The sequence below is a fragment of the Arachis ipaensis genome, chromosome B09, assembly GCF_000816755.2.
Source record: "Arachis ipaensis cultivar K30076 chromosome B09, Araip1.1, whole genome shotgun sequence".
NCBI lineage: Eukaryota > Viridiplantae > Streptophyta > Magnoliopsida > Fabales > Fabaceae > Arachis > Arachis ipaensis.
The window spans coordinates 72,611,678-72,633,777 of NC_029793.2; the positions used below are offsets into that span (position 1 = coordinate 72,611,678).

At 37.7% G+C, this 22,100-nt stretch overlaps 2 long non-coding RNA genes across 2 annotated transcripts; both read left to right on the forward strand.

The window, feature by feature from the left end:
* LOC110267063 lies at positions 372–7,674 on the forward strand. Its single transcript, XR_002354388.1, has 3 exons — positions 372–383; positions 995–997; positions 7,225–7,674. It is a non-coding gene; the product is annotated as an uncharacterized LOC110267063 (long non-coding RNA).
* Positions 7,920–8,682, forward strand: LOC110266351. Its single transcript, XR_002353634.1, has 3 exons — positions 7,920–8,143; positions 8,251–8,344; positions 8,442–8,682. It is a non-coding gene; the product is annotated as an uncharacterized LOC110266351 (long non-coding RNA).

Consider the following 22,100-nt stretch of genomic DNA (forward strand, 5'->3'; position numbering starts at 1 on the left):
GTACTTGGTGATTGTATTTAACATATAACAGTTTCTTTCATTTAGTTTTATTTCAAATAAATTGACATGTGGTTGCATTCTAAGTTTGGTGTTGCTATGCAACAAAATTTGGTTCTAATCCTTACAAGATACTTGCATCAATTCTAAGTAAAAGTGTCACACTAAGTTTGGTGTGCCACTTATTCTTTATGCAAAGTATTATGCTCACCTTCTTAAGTTTGCAATCACAAGGTCTCTGTCTCCTGTGCCTTGATTACTACCTTCAATTTTGGTTGCTTAGAACACATGTACTACTAACTTTTCATTGTGTAAGACACTCATGATCCATCTTAGCCCCATAGCCATTGTTCTAATTGTTACTTGAGGATGAGCAAGCTTTCTGAGTTTGGCAAGGGAAGGAGGAAGAATAGAGGAAAAAGGACAACAATAATGAAGATGAACTACAAGGTTGTAGAGTTCCTTTTCTCCTCATTTGTTTTCAGCATTTAAATTGCATGATTGTCTTCATCCTTTCTGTTTACATGTGTGTATGAATAAAGCATAACTTGAATCTTAATTTGCAACATGGTGCTGTGTCATTATGATTACCAACTTGAGTTTTGTGAATACAAAAGCAACAAAGTATCATGATCATAAACAAACAAGGCATTAAAGAAGATTTTAGCATGTGCATAAAAGTATTGGAAAGCTAGTATGTTTGATTGTTGCTTAATTGCATTGGATTTTATTTAATTGAAGTTTTCATCTAGGACATTTTGTGAAATCTTTTGAAAATCATGAAAACCTTGAAGAAGCAAATACAATTAAAGCAAGAAAAAGGGAAAGAATGAGAAAGCTGAAGGCTCTGAGTACCGATGGCAATTTATTTGCTAAGTACTTGTGGTGTTTATGTATCAAGCCAAATGCTTGAAAAAAAAACATTTAGAAGTCAAGGTTAGGCTCAAAGTGCAAAAGCACTCCCTCAAAGCTCAAGGCTCTGAGCATCAATGATTAGAGAGTCAAGAAAAATGAGCTTAATGAAGTCCTCTAAACAAATGCTTGTGGTGCTTATGTATCAAGTGGTAATACTTGAAAACAAAGCATTTAGAAGTCATAGCTTTGTTATCAACTCATGGGGCAAAGCACCCAAAAGGTGTCCTGATGACATGTCATCATGTCATGTTTTTCTATGCTTTTTCATACAAGAAATTTATGATTAGTGCTTAAATATTGCATTCTTTGGTGCTTAAATGGTATATTTCTTTGATCTTTTGATTTGATAAACTTTGTAGGAAATAAGAAGAAAAAGAAGCAAAAAGGGCACAAAATAAGCTAAAAAGAAGAAAAGAGGAATTTTGGGCACACTTTGAAGTTGGAGCACACTTTGGAGGCTTAGGCCACGCTTCTAAAAGCGTGACCCATGACCAAATCAAGTAAGAGAAGCGTGGCCCAAAGGAAGAAAAGCGTGGCTCAAAACAAAGAGCAAAAGAGGACAAAAAAGCTTGAGCTAAAGTTTGCCTCAAACTTTAGCTCAAACTTTTGGAGGAGCTTGACTACACCCTGGAGGGAGCAAAAGCTTGCGCCAACGTTTGCCTCAAGCTTTTTGGCAAACGTTGGCGCCACACACCTCACAGCCTGAAGGGGTATACTTCCAACAAGAATAACTTGAGCTACAGAGCTCCAAATGAGGTGATTCCAAAAGCAATGGAAAGTAGGAATCAAGAGCTTTCCAAGCATATATGGCACTGCATGGTGGACACTAAAATTGAGGAAGAAAACTGCCCCGCAATGTGCATAAACGAACATGGTGGCAACCTGCAGTAAGGCCAACTGACCTCTGCACCTTCGACGGAGTATAACTCGAGCTGTGGAGCTCCAATTGATGCGCTTCGAAAGGCATTGTTAAGTAGACATTCAGGGCTTTCCAACAATGTATAATAGTATGGGGTGGACAATATGTTTGAGCCTCCAGAACTGGCGTTTTCGACCACGTTTGAGGCAAACTTTACCTCAAACGCTGCACACCAAGGCCAGCGACCTTGTCCTCTTCAAATGAGCATAACCTGAGTTGTAGATGTCCAATTGAGGTGATTCTAATTGGGTTAGAAAGCTGACATTCAGAGCTTTCTAACCATATATAATAGTCTATAGTGGGCATGAAATTTGCAATGTTGACAAGCAGACAAAGTAGTACCCCAACATGCATGCAAGAAGGCCCAACGTTTGGCTAAAAGTTTGACCTCAAACTTTAGCCCAAACGTTGGTAGTAGCAAATAAGGGCAGCTGGTATAAAAAGTTTGAGTAAAAGTTTGACTCAAACTTTTACTCAAACTTTTATGATTCATGGCCCGGTTCTGACATTCAAAGCTTTCTAACCATATATAATAGTTTATAGTGGGCATGAAATTTGCAATGTTGACAAGCAGACAAAGTAGTACCCCAACATGCATGCAAGAAGGCCCAACGTTTGGCTAAAAGTTTGACCTCAAACTTTAGCCGAAACGCTGGTAGCAGCAAATAAGGGCAGCTGGTATAAAAAGTTTGAGTAAAAGTTTGCCTCAAACTTTTACTCAAACTTTTATGATTCATGGCCCGGTTCACAATGGGTTTCTCTCCAACTCCAAGAGCAATCAACAGAGGCTTTTGTCAACCCAATTCCATCAAGAGCAAGGGCCCAATTGACACCACTCAAAGGCACAAGATATAGTTAGAATAGAAATTTCATTTTAATTGTAATTTGTTTTGAATTTCATTTTCATTTTGTAAAAATGCCTATAAATAGGCATCTGTTTCATTTTTATTAGGCGGGCGAGCTCCACTAGGGAGCATTAGGAATACAGAAATCTCTCTCTTAGTTTTCATTTTTGTTTTGAATCTTGGGTTGAGAATTAAAGAAATTCTGTTTCAATCTCACCTTGAGAATTCTCTCTGTTTACTTGTCTGCATAATTTCAGTGAATTGTGATTTGAATCAAAACTCTCTTTACTGCTTTCTTCTTTATTTTCTTCTGCAATTATTCTCTGTTGGATCAAGGAAGGAATTGAGATCTAGACTTGGTCTCTAGTCTCATCCAACCCCTGAGATCTTCAACCTCTCATTTAGATTTTGCAATTGAGCCCAGTTGCTCTCTGTTTTGATTTTAAAGTGATTTTCCAAATCTGTTGAACCTGCTGCATCTTTTACTTCTCTGTTTGATTGTTATTTACACTTCCGTGTTTGATTTCATGAATCCCAGTACCTAATTTCCTTTATTCTTCTTGCAATTTAACTTTCCAATTACTTGATCTACTGCTTTTTTTTAACTTCCAGCACCCACTCCCTTTTAATTTCATGCAATTTACATTTCTTGCAATTTAAGATTCTTGCAATTTACATTTCTTGCTCTTTAAGTTTCAATGCAATTTACTTTCTGCACTTTAATTTTCCTTGTCATTTACTTTCTGCTGCATCAATTATCACTCAAATGTTAGCTTGACTAAACTAATCATCCACTAAAGTTGCTTGATCCATCAATCCTTGTGGGATCAACCTCACTCCCGTGAGTTATTATTACTTGATGCGACCCGGTGCACTTGCCGGTGAGTTTTGTGTGTTTGGAATTCGTTTTCCAAAAATACACATCAGGTACCCTAACCTAGAATCAGAACCCATATCACCTCTCTCTTCTCTCGCCACTCTGTCCCTCAAGCCCGTCGCCGGCTCCTCAAGCTTTGGTCGCCCCCTCAAGCTCGTCGCTGCCTCAAGCTCTGTTGCCCCCTCAAGCTTGTCACGGCCTCAAGCTCTGTCGCCGCCTTAAGCTCGTCGCCGCCTCAAGCTCACATCGCCGCCTCAAGCTCGTCGCCGCCTCGAGCTCACGTCGCCGCTTCAAGGTCATCGCCGCTCAAGCTCTGTCGCGCTCTATCATAGTTCGTAAGCTCGCCTTCCTGCTTCAGCCATCAACGCTTCCTCGGCCCTGAGTCTGGGTTTAGGGTTTCAGCTTCAGTTCGGGTCTTCCATCAACGCTTGCTTCGTCTCTCTGCCTATGTGAGTTTTATCTTCAGCCCTGTTATTTCTCTTTCAATTTTATTGCTGTAAATTATTAGTACATCTTGAATTTATTGCTCAAAGTTGAGTTTGTTGCTGAAATTATGATTTAGCTAATGTTAATCTGCTGTAAATCATATTTTGAGAATTAAAGGTTTTTGTTGCCACCTATTCCCGAGCCAGAATACCGCTTCTTGCGTGGTGAGGTAATCAAGTTATTATACCCCAATGTAATTGGAATTGATGAATTGAAGGCTGGAATATATAGTGTATCTGAGCATTATACTAAATTTGTGGCTAAGCAGAGGGGAGCGGATCATGACCTTCAGTTAAGGTGATCCTTTGATGGTAGATTATTCATTGTTTTCCATTCTTTTTAGGTTCACCGTCTCTGAATAAATCATATGAAAGTGAATGAGATGCTAGATTGATAAACATTTTTATGAATTCTTAATTTAGTTCCCTGGAAAATATTATGGTACACTTTATTCTAAACATTGCTGATTGATATTTGTAATAAAATATTGAAATTTTCTCATATAGATGAACTTGATGCCTGCCTGTTATACCAAGAATGATTTGTGCTTTGCTCATTGTAGTTCTAATTTATGTTGTTTCTTGGTTCCTTGTGGACCATCCAATTTATTGTTTTGGTTCCTTGTGGACAGTCCAATTTATTGTTTAACTTTTTTGTGTCTTATTGTCACCATGTTTCTTGTGCAGGATGATATTCTTAAAGTTCTTTGCAACACTTTTAAGTGGCTATCGAAATTTCCTAGTATGAATATTCTAGTTCTTGTTTCAAGAATTTAGTTTTCAATCTTCCATGAGAAAACTTTGGTATGACCTTTCATTGTTCATTTTCTTCTTTTTTCCTATTTTGGCATCAGGAAAATAGTTCCACTCAGGTCTTCAATACTCAAGCTTTATTTTTTAATTAAGAAGCATCATGTTCTATTTTTAATTTGTTTTTGGTTTTGATGTTTCCCAATTATTCTTCATTATCAAGGGAAAAACTAATTGATTTATGGAGTAGTTTATTTTATTTGATTTTAATTTTTCCATTCTTTTTATCTGGTGCTGTTTCAAATGAGAAATTAGTTTGTTCTATGTTATGGTGGTTGAATTCGATGGACTTTTATTGGAACTCTGTTTCATTGATGATGGATTATTCTAAAGAAGTGGCATTTGGTCATTACAAGGTGCTGCTCTTGCTATATTCTATTATTTTTAGAACATTGTCTTACTCCTCTACAGAATCAGAGACTCAGTGATTCAAGAACTTGAATGCTCCAAGATAATTGGTGCACGAAATTGTGATGTCCAGGCTCAAACAATCCCTGGCAACGTGAGCAACTTGGTACACGCAATCGTAATTACACTTTGATTATGTAAAATTCATGGCTCTTTCTTTCCCTGGCAATGGCGCCAAGAACATGGTGCCAATACCATGGTTCACAACTTCGATACAACTAACCAGCAAGTGCACTGGGTCGTCCAAGTAATACCTTACGTGAGTAAGGGTCGAATCCCACAGAGATTCTTGGTATGAAGCAAGCTATGGTCACCTTGCAAATCTCAGTTAGACAGATATAAATTGATAATGAGGTTTTCAAAATTAATTAATAAAATAGGGATAGAAATACTTATGTAATTCATTGGTGAGAATTTCAGATAAGCGAATAGAGATGCTTTCGTTCCTCTGAACCTCTACTTTCCTGCTATCTTCATCCAATCAGTCTTACTCCTTTCCATGGCTGGCTTTATGCAAGGGCATCACCGTTGTCAGTGGCTACATCCCCTCCTCTCAGTGAAAAATATGCTCACATGCTCTGTCACAGCACGGCTAATCATCTGTCGGTTCTCGATCATGCTGGAATAGGATTCACCCTCCTTTTGCGTTTGTCACTAACGCCCAGCACTCGCGAGTTTGAAGCTCGTCACAGTCATTCATTCATTGAATCCTACTCAGAATACCACAGACAAGGTTTAGACTTTCCGGATTCTCTTGAATGCCGCCGTCATTCTAGCTCACGCCACGAAGATTCTGATTAAGAGATCTAAAAGATATTCATTCTACCTTATTTCATGTAGAACGGAAGTGTTTGTCAGGCACGTGTTCATAGGGGAGAATGGTGATGAGCGTCACACATAATCATCACCTTCATCATGTTCTTGGGTGCGAATAGATATCTTAGAAGCGAAATAAGATGAAATGAATAGAAAACAGTAGTACTTTGCATTAATCTTTGAGGAACAGCAGAGCTCCACACCTTAATCTATGGAGTGTAAAAACTCTACCGTTAAAAATACATAAGTGAAAGTCCAGGCATGGCCGAGAGGCCAGCCCTCAATTGTGATCTAAGATAGCATACAACTGATCAAAGATCTCTAGCTGATCAAAGATGTCTAATACAATAGTAAAAGGTCCTATTTATAATAAACTAGCTACTAGGGTTTACATGCGTAAGTAATTGATGCATAAATTCACTTTCGGGGCCCACTTAGTGTGTGCTTGGGCTGGGCTTGAGTGTTGCACGTGTAGAGGTCCTTCTTGGAGTTGAACGCCAGCTTTTGTGCCAGTTTGGGCGTTCAACTCTGGTTTTGGCTCCTTTTCTGGCGCTGGACGCCAGATTTGGGTAGAAAGCTGGCGTTGGATGCCAGTTTACGTCGTCTATTCTTGGTCAAAGTATGGACTATTATATATTGCTGGAAAGCCCTGGATGTCTACTTTCCAACGCAATTGGAAGCGTGCCATTTCGAGTTCTGTAGCTCCAGAAAATCCACTTTGCGTGCAGGGAGGTCAGAATCCAACAGCATCAGCAGTCCTTTTTCAACCTCTGAATCTGATTTCTGCTCAAGTCCCTCAATTTCAGCCAGAAAATACCTGAAATCACAAAAAAACACACAAACTCATAGTAAATTCCAGAAATGTGAATTTAACATAAAAACTAATGAAAACATCCCTAAAAGTAACTAGATCCTACTAAAAACATACTAAAAACCATGTCAAAAAGCGTATAAATTATCCGCTCATCAATAATCCTCCTAGAACTCAAGGGAACCAATGCATATTCCAAAGTCAATTATCATCAGGCAATAATTCTCTTACTGGTTACAAAAATTGATAGCATCTTGTCATGGTTTGCATAGAAATTAATCCTAATCTTTGATTTGATATTTGTGATTCAGATGCAGCTTGCAAGGGAAACATGAATTCAGAGGAAGCTACACAAATTTCCAGAAGAACTAGTAGGCTTAATCTTCTGCACAAAATTCTGCTTCATCTTTAGTTAAGTTTTGTTTGCTTTCTATTTCTTTTTGGTCTTTAGTTTCATCCTATATTATTATTAGTTAACTGGTTTTAATTTCGTTCCTTGGGTTTGAGTTTCTTCTCCAAAATCCCTGGTTGAATCATGGATAAGAGCATGTTAGCTGGTTTTGAATCACTTCTAGAAGCTGATCAGCGAAGAATGGCATCCATGATGGAACAGGTACCTCCTCTTCACTCTATCTGTTAACTAATTTCATGTGTTTTGATTTGTGCTTCATGTTCCTAAAATTCTAAGTTAAGTCAGCACAAATAGTTTCAATTGGGACAAGGTTTGAAGGTTTATGCTTATATATCTTGAGTGTTATCCATTTCTATAAACACAGCCTGCAGATTCTCATAGATTTCTGATTTGCTGTCTTTCTGCTTATATCGAGTGCTATCCATCTCTAATTTATGTTGTTATTACTTGAGTTTTCTTTTTTAATTATTTTAGTTAACTTGTTACTACTGTGATTATATTCTGTTGGTTGATTCTATTAGTTGATTCATGTTCTTGTTATTTTTCTTTTTTCATATTTTTTTTAACTATGATTTTCTATTTAGGTTGTTACTATGATTTCTATAATGCGTGATTTTTCTGTTGCCATCATCTTCTAACTGCTCACCCAGCACCACCAGCATCTGCTGTCTTTGCCGCCACTCCTCTGTTTCTTTTAATCTTGAAGTTTACTGTCTTTGCTAACTAAATTTTCTATTTCCCTTTTGTTGTGCCGAATTGTTGCAATAGGTTGATAGCACCGTTAAGCATAAACAAAACTTTGATAGATTTCTGATTAGTCAGAAACCCCTTTCCAACGTTAATACGAGGTTCAACCTTTTTTTGAAAGCTTCATGGTTATACTATAGTATTGCTATATTCCTTTACATAATATCTAAAATTTTGCTTTCTTTATATGATCTTTGAAATCAAATAGTGCTAAAAAATGTGATCACTATTTCTCACTTGCAGAAGATTTTCTCGAGATTACACCTCGGAAGACAATTGGAGAATTGAAGGAATGTAAAGAGGTTAGTCATTTTTTATTATTTTTCACTTTCTTTTTATGTTCATCATTCAAGTCCAAATTAAATACTAATGCCCTTTTTATTGTTACTTTTCTTTTAGGATGGTGATTATGCTGTGTATGGTACAATTATGGGAGTGATTGGTGGACTTGATTGGTTTATTGCTCAATATAGATATGGCACTGAAGTTGTTCTGAAGCTTGGGTCATACTATTGCGAAAAGTCTTCAAAGCATGTTGATTTGTTTTCTTTGAAGTTATAGTGTTGGTATGAGGTTTATTTATGTTGATTATTTCATTTGTATATATTATAAAAATAGGTATAGAATTAAGGTGAAAGTTATTGATTCCTCAGGGAGTGCAACCTTTGTCATATTTGAAAAGCTTGGATGCCTTTTGCGAAAAAAAAAGAGACCTAAGGCTACACTTATATACAGTAGCTATAGTATACCAAAAAAAAAAGAGGGACTTAAGGCTACGCTTATAAAAAGTAGCTATGGTATATAATGGGACTATGCTTTATAAGTGATGCAGTAGCATTGAAAAGCGTAGCCTATTCTGGAAGAATGAAAGCTGAAAAGCGTAGCCTTTGGTCCTGAACAGCATCAATTGAAAAGCGTAGCCTATTCCCAAAAGTCAAAAGCGTAGCCCTTGGTGCAGAAAAGCGTAGCCTTTGAGAATAGGCAACGGCCGAATAGGAATCACCCCAAAAAGCGTAGCTGTAGCCCAAAAAGCGTAGCCGTAGCCTAAGGCATCATTTTTTTTTCACTTTTAGCTACACTTTTCAAGTGTACCTGAATGGGTGTTTTTCTTGTAGTGATTTTTCATTATTGTCACACCAATCCACTCACTCAATTCTAGTGATTTACCTCATTCCAACAATCCATGCTTCCTTGCTTGTGCACTCACTTGTCTTATTATCTCCTGTTTTCTATGTTCAGGATGAATCATCATAAGCAAAAACAGAAGTGGGAGAAGAACACACATCATCGGTTGACCTACCAACTGAAGGTAGCAACTAGGAAAGTCACCATACCCCCTTGTTCATCTTTGGATGCACCGAGGACGGTGCAAACTTTTAAGTGTGGGAAGATTGTCCGACCATTCGACGTCTTTGGGTGACAAATTTCTAATCCCAACACTTTTGCATTTCATTTTAGGATCCTTAGTTGCATTTTCTCATTTTGCATATGTATATAATAAGCTTAGTCAAAATCATGATATTTTCCAAGGATTTTATCTAGAGGGCACCCCAATTGATTGAAAAAAAAAATTGGAACTTGCTTGAATTATATACTTTGTGGAACATGATTTTTGAGCTAATAACACAAGCATGTGAGATTTGAGCCTAATTGTGTGGTTACATCATATATAACCACTTATTTTCATTCTTGTGTGCATTATTCTCTTCCTATGATTGTAATCTTTGATTTGTTTAATTCTATATGTCCATTATTTTGTGTATAAATGCATTTACATGATTGAGGCCATTGTTCAAATAGCTCACTTACCCAAATAGCCTACCTTTTATCTTCTATTGTTAGCTAATTTTGAGCCTATGCTTAACCCATTTGTTCTTAATTGTAGCACATTACAAGCCTAAGTGAAAAATAATAAATATCCCTTAATTTAGATCTTTGATTAGCTTAGGCTAGTGAGAGTGTTTATCATTTGATTTTGGGAGAGTTGGGAACATTGGGTAGAGATAAAAGTATGTTTTTGTATTTGTGTGAGAATCTTGGGAATTGGAAACATACTCATGTATTAATCATGTGTAAACCATATGCATTGATGTTCTTGTATATATATTTTAGTTTGAAAAGAAAAAAAATTAATGGAAAAAAATAATAATAAAAAAAGAAAAAAATGAAAATAAATAATATAAATAGAAAAAAAAAGAAAGACAAAGAATTGCAATAAAAAAGGGGACAAAATGCCCCAAAGTAAGGTTCAATAAAAGTCAATGCATATGGGTGGTGATCAAAAAGAGAATGCATGAGTGTGTGAAAAAGTGAAGAATGGGTAGTTAGGTTTGTTTAGAATTGTATAGGTTGTCATAGGTTAGGTGGGATGTTTAAGTTAATCAAAGATTCGAATTTCAAGCTCACTTGACCATATGCATCCTACCTTGCCCCATTACAACCTGTGGGAAAGTCCTCATGATATTTGTATGCATGCATGAAATAATTGTTGATTGTTAGATGAAAAACAAATCTTGGAAAGCATGATTAGGGGAGAATTGAGTGAATCAACCCCATACACTTGAGTGCCTAGAGCGGATACACATCCAGTGAGGGTTCGATCGCTCAATTACATGTCTCCACACATGATCATCTTTTCTTGCAAGTTTGTAAAATCTTTTTAATAATTCAATTCAATTGTGGGTTTGATTTGACTGCTATGGCTTTAGCCCTTGTACTTAAATATGTTTTCTTGGAAGTTGACTTGTTTTGACCAAGTGGATGCATTCATATAGATAAATTGCATGTAGTTAGTTTGCATTGAATAAATGTTGATACCCGTTTGCTTATTTCTTGATTTTAGCAGGAGGACATGCTTAGTTTCAGTATGGGGAGATTTGATAAACCCCAATTTTGTGGTTTATCTTGTGCTTAATTTGGGGGATTTTATCACCTTTTTCCATATTTATTCAATGAAATAGCATGGTTTTGCAATTCTCCCTTGATTTGTGCTTAAGTGTAAAAACATGCTTTTTAGGCCCTAAAATTGGTGATTTTAATTCACTTTAATTTCATTCAATGCCTTGATGTATTTGTTGAGTGATTTCAGGTTCATAAGGCAAGTATTGGATGGAAGAAATGAGTAGAAAAGCATACAAAGGGGAGAGTACATGAAGAAACAAAGATTGGGAGTGCACCAAAGGATGCGCACGTGCACAAGGCGCGCACGTGCAAAGGAGATCTCACCCATGGATGCGCACGCGTACATGCCACTTCCGCGCGGATGAAGAAATTGCCAATCGACGCGCACGTATACATGGCGCGCACGCGCCAATACTCTTACATGGCCCACTTGAAGGCAAAACGCTGGGGGCAATTTCTGAAGCTGCCCAGGCCCAAATCCAACTTATTTCTGAATGTATTTCATGCAGAATTGAAGTCCAAGCAAAAGAGGGGAGCAATTGTTTGGTTGTATAGCATCATGTAGGTTAGTTTCTAGAGAGAGAAGCTCCCTCTTCTCTCTAGAATTAGGATTATAATTTCTTAGATCTAGGTTTAATTCATGCTTTGATTTACTTTTCCTTTACAATTTCTTGTTCCTCTACTCTTCCTCTCTCTAATTTTGTATTTCATTCTTGTAATTGCTTGCTTTGTTGTTGATGCACTCTTCCTTCTTCTATTTTCCTTTAATGCAATTTATGATTCATGTTCTTTTATCATTGATTTGCTTTATTGTTGTTTAATTCCTTGCAATTGAGTAGTGTAGATTTATATTCCTTTCAATTTTACTATGCTTTCCTTTTATGCCTTCCAAGTGTTTCATAAAATTCTTGGTTGGATCTTAGAGTAGAATTTTGTGATCTTGGCTTGGGAAGGTAACTTAGGAACTCTTGAGTCACTAATGTCCAAGTGATTGACGATTGGGAGCAATTAATGCTAGATCTCACCAATTGATTAGGTTTAGAACTAGGACTTATGGACTTGGATTGATATAGCTCACTTGACTTTCCTCTACTATTAGTTAGGGGTTAACTTAGTGGGATTGATCTTTGCCAATTCTCATGTTGTGGTTAGTGATTAGGATAGAGATCCTTGACCACTTAACCTTGCCAAGACCTTTTTGTTAGTTTATTTCCTTTGCCATTTATATTTCTTGTCCATCATCTCAAAAACCCCAAAGCATACTCCATAACCAATAACAAGGCACTTTATTGCAATTCTTCGTGAGACGACCCAGAGTCCAAATACTCCGGTTAATTCTTATTTGGGGTTTGTACATGTGACAACTCAAATTTTTGCATGAAAGGATTAGTGATTGGTTTAGAAACTATACTTTACAATGAGAATTCATTTGTGAAATTCTAAACCATCAAAGATCCGTTCATCAATGATCGCATTTATATGATTGAGGCCTTCATTTCAAAAAGCTCACTTATCCAAATAGCCTTACCCTTTTATCTACCATTGTTAACCAACTTTGGTCCTATGTTAATCCCCTTTTGTTCTTAATTTTAAAAACTTGCACCTCAAGCAAAATGTAATTCAAAAACAACTAGCTTATAACTTAAGGCATAAATCTAATCAAACAAACTAACAACCAAAACACTAAAACTAAAATATGCAAAGAAGAAACCTATCTAACAATGGCAACTCAATTCTTTCATTGATTATATATACAAGATAATATAAAGAGTTTACCATGGTGGGGTATCCCCCACCTAGCACTTTTAGTTTAAGTCCTTAAGTTGGACAATTGGGAGGCTCCTTGTCAAGGTGGTTTATGCTTGTACTCATCCTTGAATTCCCAAGGATGCTTGCTCCTCAAACAGTTGTTAGAATTTCCAACCGACTTCACCAAGTTTGGGTGAAGTTCTTCACAAGATATGAGCTCCTAAAATTGGTCTTCATGTTTTGATCCGAGATCCCATATCTTATTTTCACACCCGTCTTCTAATTGATCATCATTGTTTCGTCCGGGTGGTAGGAAAGCTGAATTCTCACTAAGGCACCAAACTATCCTCCTAGACCCATCTAATTGATCACTAGTCCAACCCTTGCTCCTCAAGTTTGAGCTTCCAACCATAATTAGCCTAGATTTACAACGCCAACCACTAAACATCCTTCTCTTATGCTTAATTCCACAAAGCGCCCTAAGTTGGCCATCCGTTTCAAGCAAACCAAATTCAAGTGGGATAATAAAGCTAAGAGTAATGAGCTTTACCCACTCAAATAAAGGATTGGATGGCGACTTAGGTAGAAAAGTTTCCAATGATCTTGACAAAGCACATTCCACTCCCGTCCATCCTCTTCTAGGGGCTTCCACCACTTTGCAAGGTTCTTCAAGCTCTACCTCTTGCCAAGCTTCCTCAAATTCAAGTTCTTCCTCACCAATTTCTTCAAGCTCTTCCCCATCACTCAAATCATAAATAGGTGGTTGAGTGAAATCTACCTCAACATCAATTCCAAGTTCAATGGGGGAAGGATCCATCAAGCTCAAAAGGATCATATGTTGATGCAGAATTATCATAGATGGGAGGACTTGTTGTTTGTACCATTTCTTCCAATTCTTCATTCACATTATGCCTTGGAGGTTGTGCACTACCCTCCTTGACATCACTTTCAAACTCCATGGAAGAAGGCTCTTCAACTTGAGATTCCTCTTCGCACTCAACATCTCCTAAATCTTCAACCACTTCTTTTGGTTCAATTATCTCTACTTCCTCCTCTTGTTGCATTTCTTGCATCAACTCCTCTTCTTCACCTTAAAGCTTCAAGTTCACTCCCTCACTATGCTCTTTAGTTGCTTCTCTACATTCAACATTGGGAGTGCCTTGATCGTGTAGGCTTAGGTGGGAGGCCATGTTGTCAATGGCTTCCGCAATGGTAAAAACCATGACTTCTAGCTTCTTTAGCTCCTTTTGCCTCTTTTCTTGCCTTTGGATATAAAAGCTAATATCTCTTCGTTGTTCTAGCATGAAGGCATGGAGAGCTTCATCCATTGAAGGAGGTGGTGGAAGAGAGGGTTCATTGTTTGGAGGAAGAGTGTCATAGTTAGAAGGTGGTTCAAATTGGTGAAAGTCTTGAGGTGGTGTATAAGGAAATGGTGGTTCTTGGGAGTATTGGTGTTGGAGTGGTGGTGGCTCTAAGTATGGTTCATATGGTGGTTGGTATGGTGGATATGTGTTAGGGTCATATGGGGGTGAATGGTGGTATGATGCTTGTGAGTATGGTGGTTGAGGGCTATATTGAGGAGAGGGTTCATAGGCATATAGTGGTAGTTGTTGATAATCACAAGGGGGTCCACCATAGCCATTTGATTGGTATACATCTTGGAATGACTCTTTCTCATAGCACTTTGGGAAGGTTATTGCCAAGAGGGTTGATCAAATCCTTGAGGCCCTTCCCATCTTTGATTATTCCATTGTTGATGCATGTTGTCATTGCAATTCCCATCTTCTACAACATAGTTGTAACCACTCTCATAGCCAAAAGGGTGAGAATTCATGGTGGCAAATAAAAACAAAAGCTAACAAAAATAATGGAAGTAAACTCCTAAAACTAGCAATAACTAACAAAGAAGCAAAAGGCAAACATATTCACAATATTCACATATATACAATATCCAATAATACAACACCATTACAATTCTTCAGCAACGGCACCAAAAACTTGAAAGAGTATTACCGTCGGTTAGGAATTTCACACAAATAATTCTGTTGATAGTATAGCTCCCAACCAACAAATAATACTCAATTAAAGTTTTAAATTTGGTTGTCACATGTACAAGCCCAAATAAAAGTAAACTGAAGTATTTAAACCTCGGGTCATCTCATAAGGAATTGCAATGAAGTGATCAATTATTGGCTATGAAGGGGCAAAGGGGTTTGATTTGTTGATTGACAAGAAAAGTAAATAACAAAAAAGTAAATGACAATTAACTAATAAAGGGAAAAGCAAAGAACTCTTGGCTAAGGCATAGGAATTGAGATCACCATCCTTGTCTACAAACCATGTATTGACAATTATGAGGGACCAACCCATCAAGTCTACTTCTATGCTTGAAGTACGTCAAATATGCTTGATCAACATCAACCCATAAGTCCCAACCTACCTACTAATTGGCTTAGTAGTGGGTTAGTGTCAATGGGTATCAAATTGACCACAAAAGGTTCTTAAATCACCAATTCAATGAGACCCAATGACTCAAGGTCATCCAATGCCCTTAGCCTAGGCCAAGAGTGAAGAAAATTACTCAATAACTAGAGAAAACATTTTAACAAACACCTAAAGTATAATAAAAGCAAACATCACAAATTGTAAGAATTAATAAAACCCATAACTAACACAAACAAGAAATCAATAATAGCAACTAAGATAAACATAAAAAGACATGGAAACATAAAATTGTATTAGAAGAAATCCAAATCCATCAAGGGTTCATAAACATAAGAGAGAGAAAATAAGAAATTAACAAGAAAAACTAAGAAGATTAAGACAATAGAACACTAAAATATAAAGAGAATTGAAATAAAAACAAGAATTAAAAGTTGGATCTAAGGAAATTTAACCTAAACTACCCTAAATTCTAGAGAGAAGAGAGAGCTTCTCTCTCTAGAATTCTAACCTAAAACATGATGAAAACTCTACTATGACTCCTTCCCGCCATTTCCTTGCAATCTTTGGGTTCAAAAGCATCAGAAATAAGTTGGATTTGGGCCTCCTTGAGCTCAAAAATCGCCCCCAGCATATTGCCTTTAGTGAAGTCACGTGCCGCTTGTCACGCATACGCATGGGTCACGTGTATGCATGGGTCATGCATACGCATCGCATTGCAAAATTCCTTTTCACACGTACGTGTGGGTAACACGTGCGCATCGCTGGCAGATCTCCTTCTCACGCGTACGTGTGGGTAATGCGTGCGCGTGGCCTTGAGTTCAGCAAATCCTCATTTCTTCATGAATTCTCCATTTTTGCATGCTTTTTCTTCATTCCTTCAACCCAATCTTTGCCTTCTAATCCTGAAATCACTTAACAAACATATCAAGGCATTGAATGGGATTAAAGTGAATTAAAATTAGCGATTTAAAGGCCTAAAAAGCATGTTTTTACTCTTAAACACAAATTAGGAGAAATTCACAAAACCATGCTATTTCATTGAATAAATGTGAGAAAAGTTGATAAAATCTCCTGAATTTAACATAAGATAAACCACAAAATTAGGGTTTATCACACCTCCAGAAGAGATTGGGCAAAGAAACTTGACGATGCTCTCTGGGCATACCAAACTGCATTCAAGACTCCCATCGGGATGTCCCCCTATCAGATGGTCTATGGTAAAGCGTGCCACCTACCCGTAGAATTGGAGCACAGAGCATACTGGGTAACAAGATTCCTCAACTTTGATCCCAAGGCTGCAGAAGAAAAGAGGTTGCTCCAATTAAACGAGTTGGAGGAATTCTGATGTACTACCTTCGAGAATGCTAAGATTTACAAAGAAAGATCCAAGAAATGGCATGATAGGAGGATATCTCTCAGAGACTTCCAGCCTGGTCAATAGGTTCTGCTCTTTAACTCCAGGATCAAATTATTCACTGGAAAACTCAAGTCACGATGGACAGGACCTTTTGTGGTCACTAGAGTGTCGCCCTATAGTTATATAGAACTTCAGAGCCAGTATTCTGATAAAAGATTCACCGTCAATGGCCAACGTGTCAAACACTATCTAGGGCACCCAATTGAGCAAAAGGTTTTCACCCTCTTGCTTACATGACAACAACATTGTCCAATTACTAACAATAAAGAAGCGCTTGCTGGGAGGCAACCCAGCTATATGTATAGTGTTCTTTATTTCCTCCATTTGTTTTAGTTTGAGTTCATTTTTTTCTAAGTTTTCATTAATTTCATATTTTTTCCTTGCTTTTTAACGTTTGTGATCATGTGTAGCACTTAAAATAGGTAAAGGTACGCATAGGATGGAAGACGGAGCACCCTGGAGACACCCCTTCCTGCCGTTGAATGCCAAAACTGGTGCCCAACGCCAGAGGAGGACGAGGAGGAGGAGGAGGAGGGATGGGCGTTCAACGCCCATGGTGAGGCATCTGGGAAAAGTTTTTGTTCCCTATAGGGCATTCAATACCACACTATAAAAAAAACATTTTAATCCCCAACTGGCGTTCAACGCCAGATCTGTGCGTTGAATGCCCAGAAGGGGAAGGGCAAGAATTCGAATTTCAAAGAAAAAGAGAGGGAGTTGACTTCCAAAGCCAAATATTTTCCAAATTTATATTTTCTAACGATATCTTTCCATTCCATACTCTTTCAAACTACATTTTTTAATTTAAAACTCTTCAATTCAAATCTTTTTTTGAAGAATATCTTTTCTAAATCTTATCTTTCCAAAACCATATCCTCTCATGTCAAATATTTTCAATAACATCTTTTCAAATCTTGGCAAACCATATCTTTATAACTTCTTTAAATCTTTTTCAAATCTTTTATGTCTTAACAACCCATATCCCCCTTATCTTTTATCTTATCTTTTTCCCCAAGAATGCAAAATTTGTCATCGTAATCCCTCTCTTTCTGAAATTCAATTTTGAATTCAACACCCCTCCCTCCCTATTTATAACCCTTCGGACCTCTCTCCCTCTATCATGCTCCTCCTCATCTAGCTTACGCACCCTCTGCTTCTCCTCCCTCTGTTTTCTTTTCTCTTTGCTCGGGACGAGCAACCTCCTAAGTTTAGTGTTGCTTTTCGCTCTGCTCTTTCACTTTCTCGCACTCCATGGCACCAAAGGGTGGAAGATCTATTTCAAGAAATAAGAAAGAAAAGGATCCTTCAACTGTCACCTACAAGCCCTACAGATTTTACTCTAAGCTTCATGAAGAACACTACTATGATTTAGTGTGCAAGAAGGCTGTAATTTCGGAAGTTAAGTTCAACTTGAAGGATAACGAATATCTTGAGATTCAAAAGCAGATCTGAACAAGGGGATGGAAAAATTTGGCCAACCCTGCAACTAAGGTTGGAATTTTGAAAGTCCGAGAGTTCTATGCGAACTTATGGAGGTCAAAAAAACAAAAGGAAGAGGGACCGAAATTCAACCCATGGCGCACCATGGTCCGAGGGAAGACCTTGCATTACGGTTTGGACAAAGTGAGGGAAGTTTTCCAGCTACCTGATAAACCCCTTTTGGAGGGTTTATCTTGTGTTAAATTTAGAGGATTTTATAACCTTTTAACCCACATTTATCCAATGAAATAGCATGGTTTCATGATTGTCTCCCAATTTATGCTTAAGTGTGAAAACATGCTTTCTAGTTCTTAATTAGCTAAATTTAATTCACATTTGATTCCACTAGATGCCTTGATCTGTTTGTTAAGTAATTTCAGGTTGAAAAGGGCTAAGAATGGATCAAGAGAATGGAGAGGAAAGCATGCAAAGTGAGGAACACATGAAAAACCCAAAGATTTGGATATCTTCATCCACGCGCACGCATACCGTACGCGCACTGTACGCGTACGCGTCGGTGGCCGCACATGATATTTTAATAGAAAATGTGCCCAGCGATTTTGAGGAGTTGTGGGGCCCAATTTGCAACTAACTTTGGCGCCAAAATGCATTTAAAGGACCAAGGATTGAAGGGAATCAACACTTAGCATCATTTACACTCATTAGGATTAGTTTAGAGTAGTTTTAGAGAGAGAAGTTCTAATGAGTATTTTGGTGGAAAAATAAATTTCTCCCAAAACACACAAATCTAACCGGCAAGTGCACCGGGTCGCATCAAGTAATAAAAACTCACGGGAGTGAGGTCGATCCCACAGGGATTGAAGGATTGAGCAATTTTAGTTTAGTGGTTGATTTAGTCAAGCGAATCAAGAATCGGTTGATTGATTGGTGATTTGCAGAATTTAAATTGCAAGGAAAGTAAAGGGAACGGGTGATTGGCATGAAATTAAAGAGAACAAGAATTAAATTGCTGAATCTTAAAGTGCAAGTAACATAAATTGCAGAAACTTAGATTGCAAGAAATGTAAATTACAGAATCTTAAAGTGCAAGAAATGTAAATGGCTTGAAATGTAAAGGGGATTGGGGATTGGATTTGCAGAATTTAAACAAGGAAAAGTAAATTGCATCAAGCAGAGAAGTAGAAGAGGAGTGGGATCAAATTGGATCTCAGAGCAGAAAAGTAAATGACATGGAAAACAGTAACAGAGAATGTAAAATTGGGAAATTAGATCTCAGGACCCAGAGACTAGAAAACCAAGTCTAGATCTCAATGCCTTCCTAGATCCAACAAGAACAATTGCAAGGAAAATAGATGAAGAACAATTAACAGAAACTGAAATTCAATTAAGCAGTGAATAAAGCAAGATCCAAGGTGAGATTGAAACAGAATTTCTTCAATTCTCCAACCCAAGATCCAAGACAAACCTCAAAGTTAGGTGCTAACGTTGGCGCAAACTTTTGCTCCTCCCCTTGTAGTTTTCATGTGCCAACGTTAGCCTCAAAGTTAGGGGCTAACGTTGAGGCTAACTTTTCACCCAAAAGTTTGTGCAAAAGTTTGAGGCTAACTTTAGGTCCAGCTTTTTGCTTCCTGGTTCAATTTCACTTATTCCATTGTCTTCTCTTTACTCCTAGCTATTCCTTCTTGCTTCAACCTTTCTCCAAGCTTTCTTCACCTATCATTAATCAACCAAACACATCAAAGCTATGCTTAAAATCATCAGATATTCATTCTTTCATAATATGTGACAATTATAGTATAAAACCTCATGAAATAGCATGAATTCATACATGGTTGATTAAATCAAAGGAAACATGAAAATCTACCTAATTGGCTTGCTTGTAGCTCAAGAAAGTGCATAATTCTAATGAAAACACAAGAAAAAGACTAGTTAAAATAGGCTAAGATGACTTGTCATCAAGTTCTCACTTCTCTCTAGAATTAGGAGTAGGTTAGATCTAGATTAGGAACTCTTAGATCTAGTTTAATTTTACGCTTTGATTTACTTTTCTCTTTGCAATTCTTTTTCTTCTACCTTTCCTCTTTCTAGTTTTGTATTTAATTCATGTAATTCTCTAATTTTATGTTGATGCACTTTTGTTCTTCTATTTCTCTTTCAATGCAATTTATGATTCATGTTCCTTTATTGTTGATTTGATTTGTTGTTATTTAATTCCTTGCAATTGAGTAGTGTAGATTTACTTTCCTTGCTATTTTACTATGTTTTCCTTTTATGCCTTCCAAGTGTTTGATGAAATGCTTGGTTGGATTTTAGAGTAGAATTTTATGCTCTTGGCTTGGGAAGGTAACTTAGGAACTCTTGAGTTACTGGTGCACGAATTGTAAATCACACTTTTTACAACTCGTACCACTAACCAGCAAGTGCACTGGGTCATCCAAGTAATACCTTACGTGAGTAAGGGTCGATCCCACGGAGATTGTCGGCTTGAAGCAAGCTATAGTTATTTTGTAATTCTTAGTCAGGAAATTAGTGATAAAAATGATTGGGTTTATGAAGAGTGAATATCATAAATTAAATAATACTTGTTATGCAGTAATGGAGAACAGATTGAGGATTTAGAGATGCTCTGTCTTCCGAATCTCTGCTTTCCTACTGTCTTCTTCTTCATGCACGCAAAGCTCCTTCCATGGCAAGCTGTGTGTTGGTGGATCATCATTGTCAATGGCTACCGTCCGTTCTCTCAGTGAAAATGGTCTAGATGCACTGTCACCGCACGACTAATCATCTGTCGGTTCTCACTCATGTTGGAATAGGATCCATTAATCCTTTTGCGTCTGTCACTATGCCCAGCATTCGCGAGTTTAAAGGTCGTCACAGTCATGCCATCCTAGATCCTACTCGGAATACCACAGACAAGGTTTAGACTTTCTGGATCTCAAGAATGGCCGCCAATAAGTCTAGCCTGTACCACGAAGGTTCTAATCTTAGATTAAAAACCCAAGAGATATGCACTCAAGCTATTGCAGATAGAACGGAGGTGGTTGTCAGGCACGCGTTCATAGGTGAGAATGATGATGAGTGTCACGGATCATCACATTCATCAGGTTAAAGTGCGAGTGAATATCTTAGAATAGAAACAAGCATGATTGAATGAAAAATAGTAGTGATTGCATTAATTCATCTAGACACAGCAGAGCTCCTGAAGAGAGAGGAACTCTCGCGCGATCTAGAATTTTCGCAAATGAATTCGCGTTGTAAGTATAGCTTCTACACCGACAAGAATTCCTTTCTTACAAATGTTTTGGTTGTCAAAAGTAACAAACCCCTAAATAAATTGATAACCGAAGTATTTCAACCTCGGGTCATCTTCTCAAGGAACTGCAGGGAGGTATGTTCTTATTATTGGTTATGAGTTTTGTAAATTGGGGTTTTGAAAGTAAGGAACAAGTAATTTGAATGACAACTAAAATAAATAAATAACTGTAAAATAAACTCTTGGCAAGGTATGAGAATTTGGAAGTCCTATCCTAGTTATCCTTATCAATGGTGATGAGAATTGAGTTTTAATCCCACTTAGTTAGCCTTTACTGAAGCAAAGGAAGGTCAAGTGGACCAATTAGTTTGATCCTCAGGTCCTAGTCAATTCCTAAGAAAGAACTAGAGTTATTGGAGTTTAATTCAATTAGCAAAAATAACAATTATCAATCACGTTGAGTTTGACAACTCATGAGTTACCAATTACTTAACCAAAGCCAAAAGGGGAACATTCCCCCACTTCATAACCTCTAATCTGTGCCTTCTGGACTTGGATCTGGGCCAAAAAGGGTTTTAGAAATCGCTGGGAGCGTTTTCTGTCATTTCTGGTGCGTGGCATCTGTCATGCGTCCGCGTGGGTCACGCGGTCACGTCATCTGGAGTTTTCCTTATCACGCGTTCGCTTCGGTCATGCGTCCGCGTCATCTGTGTTCTGCTCATAGCGTGCATCCGCATCAGTCACGCGTTCGCGTCGCTGCCTTTTCATACTGGGCATGCGGCCACGTCGTCCATGCGTTCGCGTCGCTGCCAGTTTCTTCAAAAACTCCATTTTGTGCTTTCCTTCCATTTTT